Below are 25,876 nucleotides of genomic sequence, written 5' to 3'. Positions count from 1 at the left end.
TGCTGGCGTGAGGAGCTCCGCCTGCTTCCTCCCGCCCCCTCCCTCCACCCCAAGACAACGGGCCAAGGTTCGGAGAGGGGCCACCGCTGTCAGCTCCCACCCTCTAGCGGACACGATCATCCATGGGGCATTGAGCTGCTCCCACCGGCCAGGCAACACATCGCAACACACGGACACTTCAGCATTACATAGATGTTATACACAATACGACACAACACAAAGACGCGGATATGGACAAAAATAAAAACAACAGAGAAGTGACACAACACAACACGAAGAATTCAGACCATCACACACACTACATTAAGTGACCACAAGGACACAACACCTGATCACCAGACTACAGCAGAACACACCAAACAGAGCATCAAACTGTACCGTCCCATGACCCTATGACAGCACACAAACACCATTCACTGCCTCACCTCAGCACTCCACACCACACAAGCACAATACAACATAGCAACATCTTACATGAGTCACCATCGTCATCACCAAACTCTACGATTCGAGTATAGGACAGCCCCCTTCCCCTTTACAACACTGATACAACACAATATCAACACTCTCCACTTGTTAAGCCTTAAGACAACATAACTGCGTCCTCTAGAACCACCCCCTTCAACTAGACACTATTCAGCCACTTTTTTGGATGGAGAGAAAAGGAATAACGCAAAATATTCTTTTACAGTTTCTACTCCCTCGACCGCTTGATACTTATAATACTTAGTTACTTGTACTTAACAATCCTTTATTCCTCTCAGTACACATGCTCGTCTCTAGTCTCTCAAGTTCTCGTATATGTAAAGGCAATAGTTTCCTTCACCATGTCTATCTCCTTGTCTCTCTGTCTGTCTGTTTGTCTGTCCGTTTACTACCTCCTCGCGTGCCTTCCCTATACGGTCAGTAGTAATAGTTCGCTTCTTCTAGCCAGGCAAAAGAAAAATACCCCTTAAAAATACGGCGAGGTACGGGAAACGTTGAGGTAAAAAGGCGTGTAATAATAAAAGGTATTCTCTCTCTCTCTCTCTCTCTCTCTCTCTCTCTCTCTCTCTCTCTCTCTCTCTCTCTCTCTCTCTCTCTCGCCGGCTAGTCATATAACTTTCATATTTTCTTTATCTTACACCAATTTTTGTTTTCTATCTTTAGCAAAACACATATTTTCTTTTTTTACTTTCCTTTCCACTCTATAATTTACACAAGCGAGAGTATGATTAATACACGGAAAGGAAGGCGTGGTGGGGGGTTAGGAAGGATGGGGGAGGCGGAGGAGGTGGGGAGGGCGGGACGTTGTGGTGTGGGCGGGAAGGGCGGAATGAAGCGAAGGGCGTGACTGAGTGGGCTGATTACTGCAATTATAACGGCTCCACCTTAAAGTATTCCTGTGCTGTATGCGTGGAGGGGTGAGAGAGAGAGAGAGAGAGAGAGAGAGAGAGAGAGAGAGAGGGCGGGGGGTAACACTAGTACAGCCCACGACAAAAATTCCACAAGAGATATATTTTGTATTTTTGCTGTAAGAAAGAATAAATCATGAATAAACTGCCTAAAAAAAATTGAAAAAAAAGAAACACACCACAGTTTGATGCTTCTTGTTTTCTTTTTTTTACTGTTGCATATATATTTTTTTTATGTTATTCCCGCCGCCGCTACTCACGCAAGAATCTCTTTATCTCACATTCCTGCTTAGCACCGCGACGCCCAAACAACACACACACACACACACACACACACACACACACACACACACACCTGCACCTTATCTTAGGCGTTACACCTCTACACCACACCTGGATGAGTCTGTAGGCATATGTAAGAGGAAGAAGAGGAGGAGAAGGAGATGTGTGCTCAAATTCACCACGTATCCTCTTGGAATGTATACAATATTAAAGTGTTCCTTGCCTCCTCCTCCTCCTCCTCCTCCTCCTCCTCCTCCTCCTCCTCCTCCTCCTCCTCCTCCTCCTCCTCCTCCTCTCGTAGACTCTTTCATTTCCTCTCATTTACATATTACTTCAACTCTCTCACAGCTTAAAATTACACTTATATATTATTAATTTTATTTTCAACATTTTCCACTGAATCTTCTTTGAAAACTCTCTTTGTTTATCGTTTCACTTGCATTTTATTGTGCCAACTTCAGAAGCTTTCGTTATAATTGAATTTGTTTTTATATTCACCTGTGTGTGTGTGTGTGTGTGTGTGTGTGTGTGTGTGTGTGTGTGTGTGTGTGTGTGTGTGTGTGTGTGTGTGTGTGTGTGTGTGTGTGCATAGTTTCTTTGTACTGTAAAATCTTCCCTCCCTTTGCCACTCTGCCTGTCACCTCCTACCGTTACCACCACCACCGCTACCACTACCACCACCACCACCACCACCACCACCTTGCAGAGTCCCCATCCCCACCATCACTATCACGACCACAATCACCATCACTATCTGTCGTCACACTACCATTTGAACTATCACCACTACTCCAGATTGGCACTGAACTGTAAAGATTATGGTGATGGTGGTAGTAGTAGTAGTTATAGTAGTAGTAGTAGTAGTAGTAGTAGTAGTAGTAGTAGTAGTAGTAGTAGTAGTAGTAGTAGTAGTAGTAGTAGTTGGTGTCTCCTTGTATTAGCATTTCTTTTTCTATACCGAACAGCCATATTTGTTGAACACTGCTGATAAAAATGTTCTCTATATATATTTTCCTTATTTTTTTCTAGTATCCTGCATCAACACTTTTTTCCTTTACCCCTTCAAAATTTCTCCGTCATTCTTGTACTTTTTTTTCTCCTTTCCTGGCAAAGATTCCCAAACTTTTCGATACATTTTCACTTGCCTCTCCTTCCAGACACTGATATTTTCTTTTCATGTGTTCCTCCTTCGGCAACTGTCTCATATTTCTCTCTCTCTCTCTCTCTCTCTCTCTCTCTCTCTCTCTCTCTCTCTCTCTCTCTCTCTCTCTCTCTCTCTCTCTCTCTCTCTCTCTCTCTCTCTCTCCTCTGAACCCTAATCTAACGCAGGAGGCGAGAGGAACACGGCCCGATGAGACATATACTGCCATCCTGATGAGCTCAATGAGGCGAGACGAGACAGGTGACCGGAGAGATCCCATACACCTGAACGCTCCACCTCTCCCTTTCCTCCCTCCCTCACATGCTATTATGCCCCGCTCTTTTTCTTGTCTCCTTTCGATCGCATTTCGTTTTTTTTTTCTTTTTCTGTACTTTATAACTTCCTTCTATTTTTTTCTTTGTTTTGTTTCTTTATCGTCGTCTTTTTTCTTTGTCTTTCTCATCTAGTTTTATATTTTTTTTTGTTGATTATTTTTTCTTTCTCTATCATTCTTTTCTTGTTTTCTTTATTTTTATTTGTTCCTATTCTTTATATTTTTTTTCTGATTTCACTCCTATGTTTCGTCTTTTATTTCCTAGTTCCTTCTAATTTATTTCCGCTGCTGTTTTACACCTGTTTTATCCCATTTTCTGTATATTTTATTGTCGACGATTTTCGCGATTTATTTTCTCCGTCCCTTCCTATCTCCATCTGTTATCCCCCTCTGCTATTGTCCAAGCTTCAATCTCATTCCCTATATATATTCTTTTTTTTTTTTCGTTTCGTCTTTTTTTCATTCACCTCATTTCATCATTTCATTCTTCCCTCATTTACCTTATTTTCTTCTTCCAATTTCGCTATTTCCTTCCCTTTCACTTTATCCTACCTTATCTATTTACCTCATTAATCTTCTCTCCTCATACTCCTAAATTCTTCATATCGTTTTTCCCCTCCTACACATCCTTCTCTCTCTCTCTCTCTCTCTCTCTCTCTCTCTCTCTCTCTCTCTCTCTCTCTCTCTCTCTCTCTCTCTCTCTCTCTCTCTCTCTCTCTCTCTCTCTCTCTCTCTCTCTCTCTCTCTCTCTCTCTCTCTCTCTCTCTACCCTCCCTTTTCAATCCCTATCATGTATTTGCGTATTATATTTCCTTTCCCTTGCCCTCCCTGCTCCCTTGACCCTGCTCACGCCCCGCTACAGGGAGAGCGTCAGCCAAGGTAGTATTAAGCCCATAAAATGTTGTCCTGTCACTTGAACGAGTCACGATTTTACTGTTCACCTCATGCTTCCTTATTTAAATCGCTTGTTCTTGACGTTATTTTGTATATACGACGATCAGGTTTGTATTTAGAAATTTTGTGTTATTTATCATGTATATTATGTTTTTTTTTTTGTGTGTGTGTTTTTTTTATCGTATTTGTTTATGTGTGAGGTTGTCTGTATTTTATTTCGTGCAAGATTATATGGAAATTTGCTTTCGTGTGTATTTTCTCATGTATTTCTTAGTTGGCTTTTCGTGTTTGTTTCATGAAGTTCGTGCGACAACCAGCCATTTTATTTTCCAGGGGCATCATGCGGTACTGTGCTACCCATTCCTAAATTCCCGTGTATTTTGATTCGATTGTCGTGCCGAGGGAATTTACGATTAGGATCACCATTATATTCTGCTCCCTTGGGTCTCTTTACATTGCTATATATGTCTCTTTATTGTGCCTCGCCCCGCCGTACTCTCGAGAACCCCAAGAAGTTTATAGCGGGATATAACCCACATCACACCTCAAGGATAATGCTGTCGACCGCGATTCCCTCAACAACAACGACAATAAAGGAAAATTTTACGGCCCCTAGACTCGTGCACTAAACGTGGATAGGTGGCCGGGGCTCGAACGTGTGGGTGTTACGTCCATGTCAACCGAACACGCATCCACACTTAACCTCTTAAGCCGCTCGCATTCGTACATACAAGAAATGCATTTTCCCCTATCAAATTTCTACGGTAAGATCTGATCCTCTTTTCCCAGCGAGGCGGATTAAGGAGGCCGGCCACTACTCCCCTTAAATGGAAGAGAGATAATGGTAATACACTTTCCTGCCCCATTTTTCCTTGTTGGGGCTGCACTTCGGAGTTGCTGTGCAGGTCCAGGAGAGGAGGGCGACGGGAGGCGGGACGGCGGGGTCACGAGGTGCTGGGATGGGCCGAGGCTGGTGCTCTATAGGATTATAGATGAAGGTTGCTGACCCCTGACCGGCGAGCTCTATCAAGGAGACGAGGAGGGGAAAAAAGGGCGAGATGGTAGTGGTGGTCGTGAAGGAGAAGAAGGAGGATGTAGTAGTCGTGATAGCGAAGGAGGAGAAAGAGGAGGAGAAGGATGGATAGGAGAAGGACGAGGAACAAAAAATAAAACACAAAGGAAGAAAAAAACACCAATCGACTTGTTGTTTTTTACAAGGCTGTATGAGAAGGACTAAACTATCTAACACACAGTGAGAGCAATAGGATAGCAAGTTAGAGAAACAGGAAAGCAAAGCGAGTAAGAAGTAAGAGGAAGAGGAGGAGGAGAAGATAGTAGTAATAGTGCTGGTGCTGGTAGTAGTGGAGGAGTAGAAGGGAGGAGGAGCTTGTCTGAAATTCTTACATCACCATGCGAAATAAAGGGAACAACAGACTGTAGAGAGGATTACGACCACTGCTCTCCCTGACTGACGCTCTGCCAATAAGAATAAGAAAGAAAAAGAGGAGGAGGAGGAGGAGGAGGAGGAGGAGGAGGAGGAGGAGGAGGAGGGTGACGCTGCAGAACCTCCACGCCGCCGGTGTAAATCCCTCCTGTACACTGAGGCTCTGTACTTTCCAGTGGCACGTACACGACACCTCGAGAACACTTACACGGTAGGAGAGAGAGAGAGAGAGAGAGAGAGAGAGAGAGAGAGAGAGAGAGAGAGAGAGAGAGAGAGAGAGAGAGAGAGAGAGAAGGGGCCATGCATCGCTTCGGTTCCCTACTTGATGTTGTCAGGGGATTGTCAGTAATGTTTATCTCCTTCTCTTCTTCTTCTTTTTTATCATCTTCTCCTTCTCTACCGTTCTTCTTCCCCTCCCCACCTCTTGGCACTCAAAGTTTAAGGGAGAGAGTAGCTATGTGTGGCACGTGTGTGTGTGTGTGTGTGTGTGTGTGTGTGTGTGTGTGTGTGTGTGTGTGTGTGTCACTTCACGCATCGCCTCACACGCCCTCTCATAACCGGCTGACACACACACACACACACACACACACACACACACACACACACACACACACAGAAATGACAGTCAACAGTGGCAGTTCTCGATTCCTCATGCACATCTCTCTCTTTCCCTCACTCACTCCACCGTCACCAACACCACTACCACCACCACCACCTCCTCCTCCTCCTCCTCCTCCTCCTCCAGTGACAATTTTACACTCATGCCATCAGAAAAATACACTCACGCATCACTTCTCCAGTTCCCTCACGCCCGCACGCACGCACACGGGTCTCGAGTCCGGTTTCCCATGACCTGACACTTCTGCTTCTCTATTCTGCATATTCCGCCAACGAAGTCTTGCATTTAACTACCTTACCTGACTCTGAATTGCCTTGTTTCGTCTTCTACTTGGTGTATCAATTCTCTCATTCTATTCCTCAACCATATCTCACCCTCTCGTTTGCCGTCCCCATGTCCTATTCATTCAGCTCTTTATTCTTCAGTTCCTTCCTCTGCGCCTTCGTCAGTATTGCACCTCGCCACATGCTCCTCGCCACACGCACGTGAGCGAGTGAGTTGCACGCACATCATCAAAGACTATCATCCCGCACAGCCGAGCACGACCTGTGTGTGTGTGTGTGTGTGTGTGTGTGTGTGTGTGTGTGTGTGTGTGTGTGTGTGTGTGTGTGTGTGTGTGTGTGTGTGACAGCGTACACATGAGAAATTCGAGTTCCGAGTCCACTGCACACACACACACACACACACACACACACACACACACACACACACACACACACACACACACACACACACACACACACACACACACACACACACACACAACCCAAACACCAAGGGCTCAATACACTAACCAATATTCCTCTTAATTTAGCGACAAAGGGCGTGGTGAGTCAAAGAGGAAGAGGAGGAGGAAGAGGAGAAGTGCACTAATAAGCCAATGACCTCCCGTTGTATGCTCCGTAGGGCGTGGGTCCGCAAATTACCTCACTGGGAGACAAAAACACGCCCACCACACCTCCCAGTTGACCTGATCTCACTTTTGACCCCTGACCCGTGAGAGAGAGAGAGAGAGAGAGAGAGAGAGAGAGAGAGAGAGAGAGAGAGAGAGAGAGAGAGAGAGAGACAGTAGGGATTAGTCCGGTCAGGTTATAGTTACCGATATGTGAAAACGAAAGGTGTTATTTAAAAGGTTGCCTGTTCTACACCTGTTCCACACCTGTTCCACACCTGTTCATGAGTTTAACAAAGTTTCTTCTTATAATAGTACATTTTTTTGTGTAATTCATATTTTTTTTTTTATCTTTTATCTCTGTAATCTGTGTTTAAATTTAATTCCCTCTTACAATATTCCTTATGTCTTTAAGAGAAAAATAAGAAAAATCGAGGCAAGGCAGAGAAAGTAGACGGGGAAGTGACGACATGACAAGAGGAATAGAGGAACATCAACAACAGCATAAAGGAAACAGAAAGGGACAGATAAAACAAACAAATAAGAAAATCCAAACAGATAAGAGAGAGGAAAATAAACAGAAGTGAAAGGGGCAAAGGAAGAAGATAAGTAAGAAAAGATGGCAGCAACAGACGATAACAATAAGAGTAAAACATAAGAAAACACAAAAGGAAAACGGAACAAACAAAGGAGATAATTTCAAACATGAATAAGTGAAAAAAAAGTGAAAAAAATACGCGAACAAGAAAGGGATAGAGAAAGTAGACACGCAGGAAACGACAAGACTAACATCGACGGGGGACATCGATAAGAAAGTACAAAAAAAAAAAAAAAGAAAACGAGTGCAGGAGATTAAGAGAGGTGGAGAGATCAGAGGGCGTGGTGACATCAGCGTGGAGTGAGTGAACTACAGAAGGGCGAGCATCACGGAAGGGACACACGGGGATCTAATGAAGGTAGAAGTGAAGAGACAAGAGGCGAGGAAGTGAAGTGGTGCAGTTTTGAGGAGACGTGCGAGAGAGAGAGAGAGAGAGAGAGAGAGAGAGAGAGAGAGAGAGAGAGAGAGAGAGAGAGAGAGAGAGAGAGAGAGAGAGAGAGAGAGAAACTGGCAGTCCGTGAGTGATGAGATACAAGTTACGACTGAGTTACGTAATTTCAACTGTTCTCGCACGCCAGCCACTTATCCATAAACACGAGGGAGAGACGAGGTTGTAAGAGGACGAGCTTGTATCCCCCGACGAGGAGAGGGAGAGGGAGAGGGAGGGAAGGAGAGAAGAGTGTGAGAGCATGCAGGTGTCGCGGGGATTATAAGCAGTGAACGCCTAAGGGGGAGGGTCTGGGTATGTTTACTTTAGCTAACGGGATGGGGGATCGTACCGTGTGTGTGTGTGTGTGTGTGTGTGTGTGTGTGTGTGTGTGTGTGTGTGTGTGTGTGTGTGTGGTTGTTACAGCCATGGTGATTCTTTAAATAGGCTCATTTCTGCCTTTTTAGAGACAAAAATATAATTTCTCGCAGTTTCACACATGGATAAGCAGATTAGTGGACCGTTCAATAAATGCCAAGAGCGAGAGAGAGAGAGAGAGAGAGAGAGAGAGAGAGAGAGAGAGAGAGAGAGAGAGAGAGAGAGTATACATCATCGCTCAGAGCCTTTTCGACTTAACACAATCTCTCTCTCTCTCTCTCTCTCTCTCTCTCTCTCTCTCTCTCTCTCTCTCTCTCTCTCTCTCTCTCTCTCTCTCTCTCTGGACTAACCTTTAACCTTAGTGCCACTCAGCCTCCCTCCACCAACACACCCACGCCTCTCCTGCACCACCACCACCACCACCACCAGGACCAGCCGCAGCTCGCCCCTCCCTAACCAGCCTGAGCCGTCGACGCCCAGCTGAGCAACACGTCAAACACACTGGAACGTGACGAACCGCTGTCGAAATGCACCAAATTAGCCGATACACTGCTGGACAGACTTTGAGGGGACTGACTTTCCTCCTCCTCCTCCTCCTCCTCCTCCTTCTCCTCCTCTTCAGCCGACGTAAACACAGACAGGACGACCCCCCACAGGTTTTACGAGGCCCGCTGATCAATCTCCCCCGCCGGCTTTATCCCGCCACAAATCATCGCCTTCATTAGAGGCTCGTAAAAGTGAGGGTTAGGAGCCCCACCCAACCCACGGACAGGCACAAAGCTCCTCCGTCAGGTGTCACTAGAGAAAGAGGGAGGGAGGGTGGGATGGGGTGAGAGAGAGAGAGAGAGAGAGAGAGAGAGAGAGAGAGAGAGAGAGAGAGAGAGAGAGAGAGAGAGAGAGAGAGAGAGAGAGAGAGAGAGAGAGAGAGTATTTGTGACGAGCATACGTACTAATAGAACGTACAAAAACGGTAAAAAAAAAAAAAACTGACAAGTGCACAAAAGAAGAAGTATCATAATATGTGCAAAGTTTCCCCACGCAAATTTCCCCCCACTGATATTCCACCCATAAGATTTTCTCCCACATAATTACCTTATAGCAAAATTACATTAGACTATATTAGACGGGAGTAATTATCATGGAGAGGAATTATATTAGGGTGATATTTTTATTGAGGAAACTTCGAGGGTGAAATTGTATAGAAACGAATAACAAGGTAAAGAGATGAAGGGAGGGAGGAAAAGAGAGAAATGACAGTTATAGATTGGTGGTGAACAGGGATGAGAAGAGGAATAAGTGGTAGAAGAGGAGGAAGAAGGGGGAGTGGAAGAGGAAGAAGGGGGAGGTGAGGAGGAGGAAGAAGGGGGAAGTGAAGAGGAAGAAGAGGGAGGTGAGGAGGAAGAAAGGGGGAGGGGAGAAGGCTGAAGGGCGTGGTGAGGAATCGAGAGTTGAACATGACCCAGATAACCGCACCTGATACCTGCTTCCGACATGATTAATTCTTGACGTGATCTGCTGAGTGTTAGACCTGTTCTCTTAGCCCCCTCTCCTCTCTCTCTCTCTCTCTCTCTCTCTCTCTCTCTCTCTCTCTCTCTCTCTCTCTCTCTCTCTCTCTCTCTCCCCGATCTACCTGTCGCGATCTGTCTGTTCCGCGTGTGACCTGTCTAATTTTCTCCCAGCATCATTCGCCTCCCGTCACTTTAGGAGTCAAGGTATCGGTTTTAGTAGCTGCTTGTCTCTCCATGCCTGTCCGTCACACGCCTACTCCCATTTATGTAGCTTTTTTTTTTTTGTCTTACTTTAACATCTTCGTTTTCGTTGTCTTTTTTTTTTTGTAGTTTAAACTTGCGATAAAAAAAAGTGGTGTTGTTTGGGACGAGCCTTCTATTATACTATTCAATCCCTTTGTCTGGTGGTTAGTTAAAAGTAAGTTTCTAAATAGTTATGCAAGGGGTTGAAATTTTTTTTGCTTTTGTGTTATTCTATGTAATTTTCGTCCTCCTCCTCCTCTTCCTCTTTCTCTTTTAGGCGGGGAGGATCCTTCGTCTTTGTTAATGAATTTCTCTCACAGTAAGCTAAACGGCAGCCTTATACGAAACAACAGGTCTGCTGATGCTTGTCCTTCTTTAGTATTCCTTTGCGTTCCTCCAGCTTCTCCTTCTCATTCTACTCCTGCCTTTTTGCAAAACTTGTCAGTCTTGCAGCGTCCTCCGTCACTCCGCCTTTCAAGCGTGTAATCCATCCATTAACATGTCAATCTTAACTTGTGCCGGCGATTTACTTCATAGTTTCATCCTTCGCTCCTCCCTCTCTCACTCTTTCTCTCCGTCCCCTCCCTCAATCATTCATCCCCCTCTTCATTCTTTAGTCACACATTCCTTCCTTCTCTCCCCCTCTCCCTCTCTGTACATCTTCTCACTTTATTCCTTCACCTGCCTCGTCTCTAGGTGTAGTTATCCTTTGATTCACTATGTTTCAGATTTTGGCGTCTTGTTTCACCTCTTGTGGAACTTGAAAGATTGGTCGTGATTAGTGATAGTTTAAGAAGAATTCCGCATCTCCAATAAAAAATAGACGCCCATGGGAACCTGACTAATCATCTTTGTAGCCTTTGAAAATTCCACATGAGAGAACAAAGCGTTTAAGAATACGTGCCTCTGTCTCAATGCCTCTTTCTTTACTCCCTTACCTCCCTCTATATGCTGGGAGCTTTATATGTCGTGGGAAGAAAAAGCGACGCTGGGAAAAAAAAGGAAAAAAGAGAGAGAGAGGCAGAGGAAATGGGGAGATAAATGACTATAGGAAAAATGCAAGTAAATGCCACGTCACTTCTCTCTCTCATTGCATTGTAACTCTCTCTCTCTCTCTCTCTCTCTCTCTCTCTCTCTCTCTCTCTCTCTCTCTCTCTCTCTCTCTCTCTCTCTCTCTCTCTCTCTCTCTCTCTCTCTCTCTCTCAATATAAGAGGAGGGAGAGAGAGAGGAAAAAAGGAACAAGAACAGGAGTGAGAGTGACGAATTAAATAGACAGAAAAAAAAGAGGTGGGGGAGATGTGCATAAGGACAGGAGGAGGAGGAGGAAGAGGAGGAGGAGGACAACAACAACAACAAAAACAACAACAACAACAACAACAACAACAACAACAACAACAACAAAGACGAGGATAAGGAGCAGAAGGAGCAGGAGCAGGAGGAGGAGGAGGAGGAGGAGGAGGAGGAGGAGGAGGAGGAGGAGGAGGAGGAGGAAGAGGAACAAGATAAATACATATACTCCCCCATCTTCCTCCACCACCTCCTCTGTATCTGAAAATGACCACAATGAATGGAGGAGGATGAGAATACAGAATGAGGGAGAAAAGGACAAACGGAAGGGTTAAGGAATCGTGAGGGAGTGGAAAAAGCGACTCAAAAAGCTTTTATGATTATATTTCGGCTACACATGTCTGTCATCTGTGTGTGTGTGTGTGTGTGTGTGTGTGTGTGTGTGTGTGTGTGTGTGTGTGTGTGTAAATACCAAGTCCTGGTGAGCAAAAACTAGCGGCCTAACATGAAGCCTTGGCCTTCCCCAGACACCCAAGTCTCCTCCTCCTCCTTCTTCTCCTCCTCCTCCTCCTCCTCCTCCTCCTTCTTCTCCTCCTCCTCCTCCTCCTCCTCCTCCTCATCCTCCCTTCCTTCAAACTCTCCATCCTTCTTCTTCTCTCCCTTCTCCTTTTCCCGATGTTCAGACAAAAGCTACCCTTAAAATCTACTTAATTTTCGGTTCTTGTATTTACGAGGTTCTTTCCACAAACATGAATTTTATGACTATTTTACTACGATCACCTTCCATTCCTTTCAATCTCTTAACACTAATTTGAAGGCATATAAACCTGTCTCCCTCCTTCACATTCCATTTACAACGCATGTGGATTTCTACACGAACCTTGCACTCTTTTAAGATATTCACCCCACGCCGCTGCTTTGCCTGAGCGCCCCCTCCCTGCCTCTCCCACTGCGCGGCCTTATCAGTGAGCCGCTCCGTTTTCCGCCGTCACTCGCAGCGGCCGCGCAAACCACCTACGGTTCCTTGACCTTAAAAATATCCTTAAGAGCTTTTATTCTTATGCTTATTTTTGTTTCGTTCAGTTTCAAATCATGTGGTGTTATTTTTTTTTTTTTGTCTCTCTCTCTCTCTTTCTTTTGTTCTCTCGAGGAATAAATGTATCGGTAAATGTACAAAGGTAATAATGTAAGTAATATTTTCTTCAGGCATATGTTCTGTCTAAGGAGGTTTATCCATGTTTTATTTTCCGTGTTTATCATTAAGGACTGCACATAATGTACGACCCAAGACGACAAATAACTAACTGTACTGAGCATTTTTCCTCTCTTTTAACAACGCAACCGGGCTCTTCCTGCAAATGCGAGGCGGTATCCAGGAAGAAGCAGAAATGCTGAAATATAAAGACGAAGAGAGTAAACATCCTCCTAATACGTACGAGTATATACACGCTGGCCTCTCTCTCACACATTTACACATTTCACTGCATTTTTATATTCTGTTTTGACAAATGTTTTAGCTTATTCACTATAAATCCACACGCACACCTCAGGACTTCGCCAGCGCCCGATACGTACAACGGGACACTCTGATGAGCCACGGTTGCATGGATACACTTAAGATTCCGGATATCTGCGGGGCGTCACCCTCCTGGGAAACACCGACGGAATCCTAACACTGTTCTAAACACGCCTTTCACCCTTCCCGGATGTTTTGGTATTCGGTGTCCAATCCTTTCTTGACACTTCCAAGTTTCTCTGTTTCACTTTCTCTCTCTTCCTTTTTTTCTTTTTTGTAACGAATATTATGCTATATACCTGTAGATATTTCAGTGCCTGTATATCTATAAGTATCTTTTTATTCTAATACGTAACCAGTTAACAGCAAGAACATCCCAACTAACTTAGTAGAAGAGAAAATTACATCACTTTTTTTTTTTTGTCACCAAGATTTTTACATTCGTCATAATGAGTGGTTCGCCCTTACGAGCCTCGCCAGCCAGGCAGTGGAGCATACCCAGGCATTGCCCCGTGACGACCCACACGTCCCCCGCACACCTCGTCCCTCCACACTGCATACCGCCAGGAGTAAATCAACACATGCAATGGTCACTAACTTTGAGGTAAATTAGCGACCGCCTCCCCTCATTCATTTCTCACAGGTAGACATTTAATGCGCAATAACCTCAGCAAAGTATGATCGCCGGTCCTCTCCCTCTCGTGAACCCTGAAGCCTAATGACTCGTGAAAAGCGACGCAATAAGTACAAGGAAAGGCAATTCGCGTCTACTGCTTCGAAGCTTCGGATGCATGAGTCACTAGCGCGCTTCGGTCTCTCGTAAGGACCATTTTCAAACGCCACCGAAATGATTAATCGCTTTCCTCAATTGATGATGCAGAACCCTTGTTAAACTGTCACTAGAAATGTAAAAACACCCTTGGAAACCCTAGTAACTTCCATCAGAGCCTGTAGAGAATAGAGATAAGACACCGAAATGCTTCAGAATACTGAGAATACGGTTCACTGAGCTTTGGGGTTCACGGACAGACAGATAGACAGACAGAAGGGACGGAGGGTGTTCTTCTGTGACGGTGTATGACTCGAGGCTTTACATCCCGGTCTACATGTTCAGTTTGAAAGCGTGGTTTTTAGTAAATTGCTACACAGTGAAGCCCGGCAAAGACCAGTTCCACACCACTCACGACCACGCCGCTGCTTGCGTTAATTCCTGCCAGCTGTCACCGCAGGCATCTCATTCTGGACATGGGTTTTTATCTCTCTCTCTCTCTCTCTCTCTCTCTCTCTCTCTCTCTCTCTCTCTCTCTCTCTCTCTCTCTCTCTTATATGGTTATGAACGCTGCAGGTGTTACTGTGTTCTTATTTCTACTCAAAGCTCTGAATTACCTCGATCTCCGCAAATGAAAACATAGTGTGTACGTATTCTCTCTCTCTCTCTCTCTCTCTCTCTCTCTCTCTCTCTCTCTCTCTCTCTCTCTCTCTCTCTCTCTCTCTAGTCAAATTTCACCTCATCCTCACATCATAACCTATATCTGTTCAAGCACTTCTTTCTTCATCTTCTGTTCCTCCTCCTCCTCCTCCTCCTCCTCCTCCATCGCCCTCTATAAGGAATACATAGTTCAACAAATAGCCACTTCATAAACTAACAGATTCCCTCCCTGGCATCAATTCTTCCTATATAATCCTAAGTAACCCTGTCTCTCCATCACCTCCTTGTCCCCCTCTCCTCCACCTCGTCCTCCTCCTCACCCTCCTCCTTCACCTCATTTATCGCTCTCCTGCCCACATCCCCATTCCACCCTCAACCACCCACCCTCCTTTCCATTCCTCCTTTCCTGCGCCTTCTTCCACGATACAATTCCGCGCAGAGTCATGCATGATAGAGCTCACCTGCCTGATTCTCTCTCAATTTTCGGGCGGGTCTTACCTGTAGCCATTAATCAAGGGTGCCGCCCGCCTGCCCGTCTCGGATGCGTGGAGGAACCTGTTAGGAAAGACGGGATTTTAATTGTGTTTTCGGAGGAAAGGAAGGGAGAGGCGAGGAAGGGATGAGAGCAGGAGGGAGGGCGAGTGGAAGAGATAGGTGGGTGGACGCATAAAAGATGGGTGGGGTTCCTCGTAGTGCAAAAAAATAAAACTTGAAAAGAGGAAGAATATTTCAGGGCCAGGGAGATGATCGTGCAGTGCAAGGCAAGGCAGGGCAAGGCAAGGCAAGGGTAGGTGTAAATAATTTGGCCCAAAAAACGCATTTGCCGGACATAAGACTAGCATACGCACGCACACCCCAACGCACACACACACACACACACCCACACACACACACACACACACACACACGGAAGCCAGGAGAGACAACACGAACGCAACACCTGCACCCTTTGATTAAGCACTTCATAGGATAGTTAAACACCCAAGGCTCCCGGACGCTACCGACTCATTAGCGGACTAAATCAGCCTCGGTCACGCCTGCTCCTCACCCTTTCAGTCACACCTGCCTACCACTCACCTGGGTATACTTAACATCAAGGCAGTGTGTTTGCCCAAATGATACGCCCTCCACGACCCATTCCACTCCTGCACAAACCTATAACCAAGACAGATAAGAGGTGGTTAGTTAATGTACATGTGGATAAATGGAACGGGCGCAGCGGCTGTATCATTAAGGCAAACACAGCGGCCTTCCCTAAGTGCAGGTTACACAAATACACACACATGAGGAGGACTCCGTGTAATGTTCGGGTGTTGTGGATGCAGAGTCGAAATCGGTCGGTAAGTCCTAACCTGCAGTTCTTCTTCGCCCAATGATGTAATTTTCCTATGATCAGAATACACGTTCGCTATTGGCAGCCCGCGTATCGATGAGTGAGGGTTGAAAGCTGTGTTTTTCGTCACATCCACGGGTCAGTTTGAAGGTCCTAATACCACACGCGAGGGAGAGAAAACCAGGGACGAAAGCAAAGAGGAAAAAAGAAAGAGAAAAAACAAGGATGTAAATTTTCTTGCTGTACGTAATCTTGTGTTTGAAAATTATCGCCAGTATAAATAAGGAACAAACTCTTGACTCGACTAATACTGCTTATGTGTGTGTGTGTGTGTGTGTGTGTGTGTGTGTGTGTGTGTGTGTGTGTGTGTGTGTGTGTGTGTGTGTGTGTGTGTGTGTGTATGTATGCGTCTTCCTATCTACTAGTATGTCACACACACACACACACACACACACACACACACACACACACGGAAGAACAAAACCCAAGGGATGTTGCATGTTCAAGTCTCTCCTCCTGACATCTCCATTATGTGTCATCATCATCATCATCATCATTATCATTATTTTGACTTACCTGTTCGAAACTATGAGCTTCACCCTTGTTATAATGCAGGAGGAAGAGGAAGAGGAGGAGGACGAGGAGGAGAAGGAAGGAGGAGGAAGAGGAGGAGGGAGAAGAGAAAAAGATAAAAGCAACATAAGAAACTGAATATATGTATCTGTTGCAGAGAGAGAGAGAGAGAGAGAGAGAGAGAGAGAGAGAGAGGAGAGAGAGAGAGAGAGAGAGAGAGAGAGAGGAGAGAGAGAGAGAGAGAGAGAGAGAGAGAGAGAGAGACTTTTCCAGGTCTAGACCTTAAAAATGAATATTTTTCGATCTCAAAAAAAAAAAATCTTGATAAGAGAAATGCTCATTAGTTAAAGGAAATAGAGACTGGAAAATGAAAAAAAAATAATGAAAAATTTTCCATCTCAAAAAAAAAAAAATCTTATAGAACAGAAATATTCCTGTGAGTAGAGACAATGTGCGGGTGTGCAAGATTATAAGAACAGTGCGAGGATAATCATAAATTACTTTTAACAAAATTTGCAGATTAAAAAATCACACTTCATTGATTCATATCAACTTTCTAGTTCAATATGTTCTTTTACTCTTCTTTTTTTTTTTTTTTTTCAATTGTAAAATATTCTTTTGTAAAAAATTTCGGTGTTTGTTTCCAGGTCCAGATCTTAAACAATAGTAGGAGTTTTTTTTTTTATCACAAAAATTACTTGATAATACCAAAATGTTCCTTAGTTTAGAGAAGAGACACAATATGGAGGTGTGCAAGATGCTTCTGAGGTCACAAGAACGGTGTATGGATATTCATAATTCACTTTAAACATGATCAGTAGTCAATAACACACTTTATAAATGTGTATGAACTTTCAAGATCACTATACTTTTTTTTTTTCTTTTAAGTTCTGTAATTTCGAAAGAATTTTTTGTCCTCAAAAAAAAAAAAAAAATGGTGGTCTTTTTTCTAAGTCTGGATCTTGAAATAATTTGATAACCTTTCATTTTCAAAGCAAATTGCCCAATAATACAGAAATGTTCCTTGCTTAATTCCTATCCCACAGCCTCCCTCCCTCCCTCCTTCCCTTCCCTCCTCAGTGATAGAAATCAGGTGTCGTATTTTCCCATCTCCTCTGTGCGGCCAATCAGATGCCATATATCCGTTCACCTCTCCACCAATCACGAGGAAGACAGGAAGACAGGAAGGTTCTCTCCACTGCCGCAATTTATCGTTCAATACAGTCCAGAGTTTCACGGGCAAGTGACCTTTGGAGAAACAGAGTAATGACGTTCAAGTATGAGAAACACGAAGGTCACTCTTTTCCAGCTGAAGTTCAGGACTTAAAAAGGAGGAACATAAAAGAACACGAAGGAGGAAACAAGCAGTAATAGACCTGTGAGTCCTTACGAGGGTGTTTGTGATAAATTGCACTATCTCATCTAAAATAAGAGACATGAAGTAGTAAAGGAGGGAGGAGGAGGTGGTGGAGGAAGACGACTGGAATGAATACGAGAGAAACACAAAGGCAGGAGACAGAACAAGGAACACAGGAATATAAGTAAGGAAAAATAAATACAACATATATGAGATAAATCTGATAATTCGAAGAAGAAGGAAAAAAAGAAAACAAAGAAGTGATTTGAAAGGAAGAGATAGAAAAGATGAAGCAGAGGAAGAAAACAGAAATAAAGAAAAGGTAAAAGGAAGAAAAAAAATGGCGACAGAGATAACAGAGGAACAGGAAAGGGAAAGAATAACAGAAAAAGGAACAGAAAAAGATTGAAGACGGAAAAGAAAACGAAAGATTGAAGGCAAAGAGAAGAAACACAAGATAAAAATGTCAAAAACCTCGTATGTGCAAGAATATGGTAAAAAAGAGAGAGCAAAGGAGGAAATAAGAGAGGAAGGAGTAGAAAGAGACTGAAAATAGACAAGAAAATGTAAGTAATAGAGAGATAAAGAGAAGAAACGCAGAAGATAAAAGATACATGTCTGGTAAGTAGGTAGCGAAGGAAGGAGGGAAGGAAGCAGGTGGAGAAGATTGCAAGAAGATAAAGATGATTACAGAGACTAAGAAAACAACACGTAACACACAAATGTGACGTGCGGAGAGGAAGGAATGCTGGGAAATGAAGAAAACATGGCAGATTTACGAGAGAGAGAGAGAGAGAGAGAGAGAGAGAGGAGAGAGAGAGAGAGAGAGAGAGAGAGAGAGAGAGAGAGAGAGAGAGAGAGAGAGAGAGAGAAGTGTAATCAAAACACTTAACCTTTCCCACGGTCACCCACAGCCTCCTCCTCCTCCTCCTCTTCCTCCTTTTTTTTTTTTTTGCCAACCTCCACCTTTTTTCTTTTTTTCCAACCCACGTTTATCTCCACCATAAAATAAATAAATAAATAAAATAAATAAGGAAATGAACCAAAAGACGAGAAAATAAAGAAAACGGGTGAATTCTAAACCGCCAAAAAAACATTTACATAAAAAAAAATGATGAAAATAACAATCCCACAGAAAAAAAAAATTTAAAAATATTTAAAAACTCAGACAAAGAATATCCAAAATGCAACTTTGCGGAATACTAGGAAAATATTAAAACATGGACAATGTAACACTTAATCTTCCCCGCTCCTGCCTTTTCTCTTCCTAGTCTTTCTTCTTTTTCTTCCTCCTCCTCTCCTCCTCCTCCTCCTCCTCCTCCTCCTCCTCCTACTCCTCCATTCATTCTTCCACTGACTTACTTTATCCTCTCAAATTTCCTTTCCAGATTCATAAACAAACAATCAAGTATCAAGATAATAAAAAAAAAGCCAACATTCTCTCTCTCTCTCTCTCTCTCTCTCTCTCTCTCTCTCTCCTCTCTCTCCTCTCTCTCTCTCTCTCTCTCTCTGAAGATAACTGTCACCGCAAGATAAAGGAAACGCTTGCCTTATCTCTTCTAGACATGTTTATTTATGGATTCCACTTCAATTTTTTTTTCCCCCTCCTCTTCTCTCCTTTCTTTCTTTTATCTTCTCATCTCGTTCTTCCTCCTAGATAGAATCGCCAAGCAGGACTCTTGAACGTGAATTTGGTAACAGGAGAAGGAGAGAAGAAAGGAAGAAAGGTTTTGGAATAAGAAGAAAGTAAAAGGAAGGATGAGATAAAGGAAGGGAAGAAAGGGGTTAATTTGTTAAACGTGAATTTTGGTAACACGAGAAGGAGAAGGAGAAGGAGTAAGAAAGAAAAATAAGAAATGAAGGAGGAAAAGAAAATATAAAGGAAAAAGAGAGAGAGAAAAAAGGAACAAAGAGGAATATCAAAGAAGAGCAAACAGCAGCAGGAGTAAGAAAGAAAATGTAAATTGAGAGAGGAAAATGGAAAAAAGAGATAAAAAAAGGAACAGAGAGGAATACTAAAGAGTAGCAAACAACAGCAGCAGCATACCTCTTGGCCCTTAAGTGGCTGTTTATGATAAGGTACCATATTCAATCTACGAAAGTAAAGTAAGAAGCACAAAACAGTAGGAAATAAAAAAAAAAAAGAGATGTAAAGTAATAGTAATAAAGGAAGGAAGCAGAATACTAAAATAAAAAAAATGAAAGAACGAGGAAAATATGTAGAAAATTATCAAGCATAGACGGTAAAGGAAAAATTAGGAAAAAACGAAGAGAAATACGAGACAGAAGTGAAAGTCAGAGAAAGGTGAGGAAGGGAACAAATGCGAAGGACGAAGCAAGATACGGCGCGAAAAGGCGATAACGAGAGAGAGAGAGAGAGAGAGAGAGAGAGAGAGAGAGAGAGAGAGAGAGAGAGAGAGAGAGAGAGAGAGAGAGAGAGAGAGAGAGAGACAGATTGCCAGATTAACATGAAGCACGAGAAACGAAAACATGAAAAGGGAGATAAAGAAAATGGAGAGAAGGACGAAAAGAGGACAAAGAAAATACGTGGAAATTAGATAACAGAGAGAGAGAGAGAGAGAGAGAGAGAGAGAGAGAGAGAGAGAGAGAGAGAGAGAGAGAGAGAGAGAGAGATCCAATCCACGTCACGTCTCTGTCTTGGGTTAACCTGGCGTTCAGGAGCCTCGGTCAGAGGTGAGGCTTACCTGGGTGGAAGTTAATTAAATGTTTCTCGTGAGGAGGAAGAGGAGGAGGAGGAAGAGGAGGAGGAGGAGAAGGAGGAGGAGGAGGAGGAGGAGGAGGAGGAGGAGGAGGAGAAGGAGGAGGAGGAAGAAGAGGAAGAGGAAGAGGAAGAAGAAGAAAAAGAAGAGGAATAGAAAGGAAAAGAAAAAAGAAAAAGAAAAAGAAGAAAGGGGAAACGAATAGGACAGGTAGAATCAAAGGACATAACAAATATCCTGACACACTTCCCTACCGTGACACTGAAGAGGGACACGTAACCCAAACCTAACCTAAGACAACCTAACCTAACATAACTTGATACACTTTCCTACCGTGGCAAAGCAGAGCGACAGGTAACCAACGACAGGCGTATCAGGTGTTCCCTAAGTCCACCTGTCAATGCCACTCACCTGCCAATGGCCACGAATCACCTGTGTGCCATGACTAGGTGTGGCGGGGCAGGGAGCATGACAGGGCACGGAATCTACACGTGGGGAAGTTGGAGAGGGTTGGGGAAGCTATAATGAAAGATGATAGTAGAAAAAATAGGGAAGAGGACGAAGGTAGTGAGGCTCATGGTAGTGGGGAAGATAGGGAGGCTGGGGAAATGGGGAGAGCGGGGAGATGAAGAAGATTATGGTAGAGGGTAAAGGTGGAAAATACGGAGTGGTTATAGTAGTGGGGAAAGTGGAAGGGGTGGGGAGGATAATGAGGAGGTGGAGAAGCTGCGAAGATGAGGAGAGGGAGAAGCAGGTAGGGAGAACTCTTTTAGTGGGGAAGGAGAATGTAGAACAGCAAGACGATAAAGGAACAAGACTAGATACTTTCATGTAAAAAAAATAAAATAAATAAATAAATAAATAAATAACAAACTAAACAACCTAATAAAATATACAGACACGAAAAATTAGTTAAGAAAGGGATGTCAGGCAAATTTTCAGTATGTCATCTTAATAAATACTTGAAGACAGAAGCGAGGAGTTAAAATCTTCAGTTGGTCACGCTCACGACGAGACTCAGAGGGTGAATTGTGATTTCTCTTACTGACACAGAGTAGGTAGACGGTGCAGCTTTTTCCCGAGCTCTTACTGAGAATCGGAGTGGTGGAGTGTAGGTGAGGGAATGCCTAGTAAGAGGAATCAGGAAGGGAAGGAGGTGGGGGGAAGGGAGGAAAAGGAAAGAAAAGGAAGGTGAAAAGGAAGAATGGGAAGAAGGTAGGAAGGAAGGAAAGAGGAAGGGAATAAAGAAAAGAAAGAAGGAAGGAAGGAAGGAAGGAAAGAAATAACGACAGAAAAATAAGAAGAAAAACTGGAGAAGAAAAAGACAAATAGGAAAAAAAAAAAGCCAGTGAGCAAAAGAGAAGAATGAAATAAGGGATAAATATCAAAAGATAAGAAATTAGAGAAGACAGACAAAAAAAAATGAAGAAAGAAAACATGAAAATTAAAAACAGAAAGGCCAGAAAAAAAGAATAAAGAAGGTAAACACACCTTGCAGTACACTAAACTAAACTAAACTAATTTACAAGACGTGCATCCTCACCTGTGTAGGAAATTAGCACAGGTATTACTCGCAGGTGAAGCAGAGCAGTACATTCGCGCTCACTTATATGCAAGACTGAAGAAAAAAAATCAAGGAAATCAATGAAGCAATAAAATTTCTGCGTTTTAAATTGCTACTTGTATCACTTCAGTTCATCTCAAACCAATTTATTACCGTGGCCAAAGTGATAACCACACCACCACCATCACCTTCATCATCTGTACTCCTTAGACGCCCCTTTCCCCCCCTCTCTCTCTCTCTCTCTCTCTCTCTCTCTCTCTCTCTCTCTCTCTCTCTCTCTCTCTCTTACACACACACACACACACACACACACAAAAATCGTCCCTCACATCGCGTATTATAGTGTGTGTGTGTGTGTGTGTGTGTGTGTGTGTGTGTGTGTGTGTGTGTGTGTGTGTGTGTGTTTACCTGAGCGTGCGTGTCTAAGCTTGTGAGAAAATGCACGCGCAAAATCTGAGTGCAATGATCGCTCCCTTCAACCTTTCCGCAAAAAGAATGCGATACAAAAGGAAACAAGGAGTAAAAAAATAAAGAAGACACAGGAAGGGAGGAAGAGGAGGGGAGCCGAGAGGTCTTGTGGGATCAGCTATTAACCTCTAGGGTCGCGCCGGGTGGGGTGGGGGGAGGGGAGTGGGAGGATATTGTGAGGGATGAAGGGGGTGAGGAGAGAGGGAGGGGCATGAAGGGAAAGAGGAAAAGACAGAGATGAGATAAGAGTAAGAAGAGATGGACACAGAAAGGAGAGGAGAGGGAAAGGAGAGAATAAAAACAGGAGGATGAAAGAATTGACACAGACGGAAAGAAGAGGGTCAGAAGAGACAGGTGAAAGAGAAAGGAATAGGGGTAAAAAGATGAGAGTTAAAAAAAACGAGAGACAGAAGAAAAGGAGAGGGTAAAGAGATAAGAAGGAGGAGGATGACAGATAGACACACAAGGTGAAGATTCAGATTCAGATAAATTTATTTTCCATTAGGTTGAGGCTTTTACATTCAAGTATTATACGAATATGGTAAAAAATAAATAAATAAAATTACATTAGAATAAGTAACATACACTGAAATACCTTAAATATAGTAAAAAAATATATATTAATCACTAAATTGGTACACGCTATGAGGGTTTCCAAAAATGTGGGAGACAACTCTAGAAGAAGAGGAAAGTAAGAGAATAAAAGAAGAGGGACACAAGGAAGGGAAGCAGGAAGGCAAAGAGGAAGGGTCAGGGGTGAGAAGAGGAAGAGGGTGAGAGGCAACATAGCCACTCTTTTTAAAAAATACAGGAAATGTGTGGAGGTGAGTGGGAAGGAAGGGGAGGTAATGGGAGAGGAACAGTGCTAGAGGAGGGAAAAAAGAGGGGAAGGAGGAAATGGAGGCGTCAAGAACAGTTAAAAGGAAATGGAGGAGTGAAATAAGTGTGGAAAAAAAGGCAACAGAGGAAAAAAAAAAAAATAAGCTTAAAAAAGAAAACTGACCAAAAAAAGAAAGAAACAAGTAAAAAAAATCATGAAAGACTAAAGATGCATATCATAGTAAAGAGAGAGAGAGAGAGAGAGAGAGAGAGAGAGAGAGAGAGAGAGAGAGAGAGAGAGAGAGAGAGAGAGAGAGAGAGAGAGAGAGAGAGAGAGGGGGGGGGGGTAGGAGGGCGAACAAGACTATATTTGGAGGTTTTAAAATGGAGCACGACAAGTCTCATGTTAAGACACATAGGAGAGGAGGAGGATGAAGAGAAGGAGGAGGAGGAGGAGGAGGAGGAGGAGGAGGAGGAGGAGGAGGAGGAGGAGGAGGTGGTGGTGGTGGTGGTGGTGGTGGTGGTGGTGGTGGTGGTGGTGGTGGTGGTGGTGGTGGTGGTGGTGAGAACAAGTTGGGAGTGTCTGCAAGGAAGGAGGAGGGAGCAGGGAGTGGATGCTGAGGGTCAAGGGAGTACTAATGATGGCGACACACACACACACACACACACACACACACACACACACACACACCAAATAATGTATGAAATTTAATATGGTTTGTAAAATAGTTATTATTACTATCATTATTATTACTCTTATTTATATTACTGCAACAACAACAACAACAACAATAACAATACTACTACTATTAAAACAACAACAACAACAACAACAACTACTACTACTACTACTACTACTACTACTGCTACTACTACTACTACTAGTCATTATTAACGTCACCATTATGAATTAAATAAGGTCACGCTTTGTCTTTACGTTCGTACGTCAAGTGAATTTGTTAATCTAAAGGTCTAAGGTCGTAGTTAATTGTCAGTATTCATGAAGCTCCTCTCTCTCTCTCTCTCTCTCTCTCTCTCTCTCTCTCTCTCTCTCTCTCTCTCTCTCTCTCTCTAGTTTTCCATGTAGCACTGTACATTTTTTTTTAACATTTTCTTCATCAATTAATTATGTGTGTGTGTGTGTGTGTGTGTGTGTGTGTGTGTGTGTGTGTGTGTGTGTGTGTGTGTGTGTGTGTGTGTGTGTGTGTGTATGTGTGTGTGTTTTGAGCCTTTTCCCTTATTCGGCCTCCCAATAACAGAGCCTCGTCCATCTCGGGGATTCTTCACGGCTCATATTTATCAGGGTTTATGCGACTGAGTCCTCCTGAACCCCTCTTCCCTCCCGCCCCTCTCTCTCCCCGCGTCTCCCCAGCCATCTCTTTCATTTCGCATTTTCATGATCGCCATTCTCTCTAGCCGATGATCCTGAGTTAGTTCTAATCTTTCTTTTCATTTAGCCGACTGGATTTTTTCTTCTTTTTTTTCTCTTTAGTTTACTCTTATCTTTTTTTTTATTCGATTCCAGGCTTCTTTTTTTTTTTTTAGTTAATAGATTTTAGTTTTACTTGTCTTTCTCATTCCTCGTTTTTAGGTCTTTTCAATTTGTCGATTCCATTTGTACTTTTCTTTCTTTTTTTTTCAGTATGCCGATCAAAGTTTTTCACCAAATCGATTCCAGTCCTTTTCATTAGTCAGACTGTGTCGTATCCATATTGTACACTTTTTTAAAAATTTCCCGTACCATTCCTAAATAAGCCTCGTCTCTGATTTCACTGCTATGAGGAGCGATGGCTGGCGTCTGGATATCAAAGTCCTAATTCGTCGAAAACTAAGCCGCAATCTTTCTCTTTCCCTGGCGGTGGTGATGCTGTCACTACGAATCCTCGCCTGTCACTTGTCGCGGTGCATCAGTCAATTGTTTTTTTCAGAGCTCCAACACACCAGTCTTAGGTACTACAATTTATTCGGGTATTGGCTTACATTTCACTCCTCTTTAACTGCTCCGGGTCTTGTGTGTGTGTGTGTGTGTGTTGTGTGTGTGTGTGTGTATGTGTGTGTGTGTGTGTATGTGTGTGTGTGTGTGTGTGTGTGTGTGTGTATGTGTGTGTGTGTGTATGTGTGGTGTGTGTGTGATAGTGATGCAGGTGACCGGCTCGCAATACAAGATGGTCGATGCATTTTCAGATGATGAGGCTGCTGTGGGTTTCCCCGTTCTTTATCACAGCTTTTTCCCCGGAGATGAGATGCAAGAAGGCTGGTCCAGGAGCGTCACCTGCATCGCCGTGAGCCGCGCAGGTGTCACACTCGCTGACCACGACTCCCGACTGCCTCCTCTCCGCAACATTCCCACGGGATTGTGTGATTTTTACATATTTTTTTTTCCACTTGTTTCTGCTGTCTGGTTGCCTTCCCGCTCTCTCTCTCCTCCTCTCTCTCCTCCTCTCTCTCTCTCTCTCTCTCTCTCTCTCTCTCTCTCTCTCTCTCTCTCTCCTCTCTCTCTCTCTCTCTCTCTCTCCTCTCTCTCTCTCTCTCTCTCTCCTCTCTCTCTCTCTCTCTTCTTACATATCTATGCTGCACTTCCTGATCACGTACACCTGCCACCTGCCTGCCTCATTCACGACCCTTACACGAACTGCTGTGGAACCAAGTACCTAA

Source organism: Scylla paramamosain, chromosome 12, assembly GCF_035594125.1.
Source record: "Scylla paramamosain isolate STU-SP2022 chromosome 12, ASM3559412v1, whole genome shotgun sequence".
In the NCBI taxonomy this organism is placed as follows: Eukaryota; Metazoa; Arthropoda; class Malacostraca; order Decapoda; family Portunidae; genus Scylla; species Scylla paramamosain.
This window is presented reverse-complemented; position numbering follows the sequence as displayed.